The following is a 3,508-nucleotide window of genomic DNA, read 5'->3' as shown; positions in this document are numbered from 1 at the left end:
TATTTATCTCCCATGAAATCTCTCTCTCTCTCCCTCTCTCTTGATAGTATTTGTCTCCCATGAAAATCTCTCTCCCTCTCTCATGTGAATGTATTTTCTCGCCCATGAAAATCTCTCTATTTCTCTCTTTCTCTCTTTCTTAGTTACAACCGTGAAAATCTCGCTTTCCCTATACCCCAGTGCTCTCTCTCTCTCTCTCTGTGTGTGTGTGTGTCTCTCTCTCTGTGTGTGTGTGTCTTTGTTGGAGACAATCGCATAGCCATGGCATTGTGTTGTCGTCATGGAGATCGCACAAGCTATAGATATGGATGCATGGTTGTATACACGAATACGAAACTAATTGCCATTAGAATGAAATGTTAGTAAAAAAATTCTACCATAGTTGAATAAAATAAAAAGGAAGAATCCACTAATGGGTCATGATCTCAAAAATATAGGTGCACCAACGAAGAACATGTTGGGCATTAAGGGTCCAACGACCCACAACGGCAAGAGGTAATTAAGGAGGGCATCCCAAAAATCTTCAAACCCTAGGCACCAAAGAAGTCGAGCAAGAGGCATAAAAGATCATATTCTCACGCTGAAAAAACGAAGGCATCGCTGTGCTCCAATGCCACCTGGGCCCACTGCCAATACTATCCTGGTTGTCGCTTGATCTACCGCGTGATGCCATAAGAGAAGAACCAATGTGTGACGCCCCCGATTCAATCGTACACTAATCATGCACGCAAACGTGTACGATCAAGATCAGGGACTCACGGGAAGATATCACAACACAACTCTAAAAACATAAATAAGTCATACAAGCATAATAATACAAGCCAGGGGCCTCGAGGGCTCCAATACAAGTGCTCGATCATAGACGAGTCAGCGGAAGCAACAATATCTGAGTACAAACATAAGTTAAACAAGTTGCCATAAGATGGCTAGCACAAACTGGGATACAGATCGAAAGAGGCACAGGCCTCCTGCCTGGGATCCTCCTAACTACTTCTGATCGTCGTCAGCAGCCTGCACGTAGCAGAAGGCACCTCCAGTGTAGTAGGAATCATCGTCGACGGTGGCGACTGGCTCCTGGACTCCAGCATCTGGTTGCGACAACCAGAAAGAAAGGAAAGGGGGAAAAGGGGGGAGAAAGCAACCGTGAGTACTCATCCAAAGTACTCGCAAGCAAGGAACTACACTATATATGCATGGGTATATGTGTAAAAAGGCAATATCGGTGGACTGAACTGCAGAATACCAGAATAAGAGGGGGATAGCTAGCCCTATCGAAGACTACGCTTCTGGCAGCCTCCATCTTGCAGCATGTAGAAGAGAGTAGACTGAAGTCCTCCAAGTAGCATCTCCAAGTAACATCGCATAGCATAATCCTACCCGGCGATCCTCCCCTCGTCGCCCTGTGGAAAAGCGATCACCGGGTTGTATCTGGCACTTAGAAGGGTGTGTTTTATTAAGTATCCAGTTCTAGTTGTCATAAGGTCAAGGTACAACTCCAAGTCGTCCTGTTACCGAAGATCACGGCTATTTGAATAGATTAACTTCCCTGCAGGGGTGCACCACATAACCCAACACGCTCGATCCCATTTGGCCGGACACACTTTCCTGGGTCATGCCCGGCCTCGGAAGATCAACACGTCGCAGCCCCACTAGGCACAACAGAGAGGTAAGCATGCCGGTCTAAATCCTATGCGCACAGGGGTCTAGGCCCATCGCCCATTGCACACCTACACGTTGCGAAGGCGGTCGGAAGCAGACCTAGCCTCTCTTATACAAGAGTAGGCGTTCCAGTCCAATCCGGCGCGCGCCGCTTCGTCGCTGACGTCAAGAAGGCTTCAGCTGATACCACGACGTCGAGTGCCCATAACTGTTCCTGCGTAGTTGGTTAGCACGTATAGGCCAGTGGCCAGACTCAGATCAAATACCAAGATCTCGTTAAGCATGTTATTATGAAATAACCGCGGACGCCAACCAGGGCCAGGCCCACCTCTCGGCTAGGTGGTCTCAACCTGCCCTATCGCTCCGCCACATAGTAACAGTCGGGGGCCGTCGGGAACCCAGGCCCACCTCTACCGGGATGGAACCACCTGTCCTTCCAGCCCCCACATCGGAATCACTTGCGGGTACTCAACGAGCTAACCCGACTTCAGTCATCATCTGTATAGTATGTATATATGAATAGTATATACCCGTGATCACCTCCCAAGTGATCACGGCCCAATAGTATAGCAAGGCAGACTAACAAGAATGTAGGGCCAATGATGATAAACTAGCATCCTATACTAAGCATTTAGGATTGCGGGTAAGGTATCAATGACTGTAGCAACAATGACAGGCTATGCAACAGAATAGGAGTAACCGAACAATAACATGCTACACTACTCTAATACAAGCAGTATAGAGAAGAATAGGCGATATCTGGTGATCAGGGGGGGTTTCCTGGTTGCTCTGGCAAGAAGGACGAGTCACCAACACCGTAGTGGAACTGGGGGTCGCCGGCAGTCTCGGGGTCTATCGGAAAGAAGTAACGGTGAGGGAACACAATAAATAACAGAGCAATCAAAGCATCACAAAGCGTAACAAGACAATACGCGGTGTTCGGTGTGCCCTAACGCGGTAGTAGGTGATACCGGTGAAGGGGGGAAACATCCGGGAAAGTATCCCCGGTGTTTCGCGTTTTTGGACAGATAAACCGGAGGGGGAAAGTTGCGAGTTCGATAGGTTAGGGATGTGTGGCGGACGAACGGGCTGTATATCCGGATTCATCTCGTCGTTTTGAGCAACTTTCATGTTGAAAATAATTTAATCCGAGTTACGGATTAAAAGTTATGATTTTCTAAAGATTTTATGAATTTCTGGAATTTAATTAATTATTTAAATTAATTCGGAAAATGGATTAATGACATCAGCATGAGGTCATGCTGACGTCAGCAGTCAACAGAGTTGACTGGTCAACCTGACATGTGGGTCCTGCATGCCATAGGCTAAGACTAACTAATCAGGTTTAGTTAGTCTAACTAAATGATTAGGTTAATCTAAACAAGATTTATTAAGTTAATTAATTAATTAATTAATTCAATTATTATTAATTTTATTTTATATATTATTTTTCTTATTTTTTTTTGTAAACGTTCTGGGGCGGGGCCCCACATGCCTGTGGCCCCAAGGGGCCAATCGGGCGCCGATAGCGGGCGGGGGCGTCTGACGCGCCCGAGCGGGCGCACGCCCAGTACGGGCGAACCCGGCAGGGCACCGGCGCAGGGGAGGTCAGTGGCCATGGCGAGGCCATTGCTGGAGCAGGGTCCGGCCGGCGGGCGGCGACGGGACTACAGAGGCGGGGCGGAGTGCAGTGGACGGACGCGGCCACGGCGGGCGCGCGCGGGCAGGCGAGTAGGGCCGTGGGGAGCGGCGGTGCTCGGCGGGAGTGGCGGTGGTGAGCACGAGCGACCGCGGGGAGGAGCAACGGCCGGGGTCGGCGCGCGCGGCCATGGCGGGGCTCGCGTGGTCA

The sequence above is a fragment of the Triticum dicoccoides genome, chromosome 7B (assembly GCF_002162155.2).
Source record: "Triticum dicoccoides isolate Atlit2015 ecotype Zavitan chromosome 7B, WEW_v2.0, whole genome shotgun sequence".
NCBI classification, from domain to species: domain Eukaryota; kingdom Viridiplantae; phylum Streptophyta; class Magnoliopsida; order Poales; family Poaceae; genus Triticum; species Triticum dicoccoides.
Note: the sequence above shows the minus strand (reverse complement) of the source record.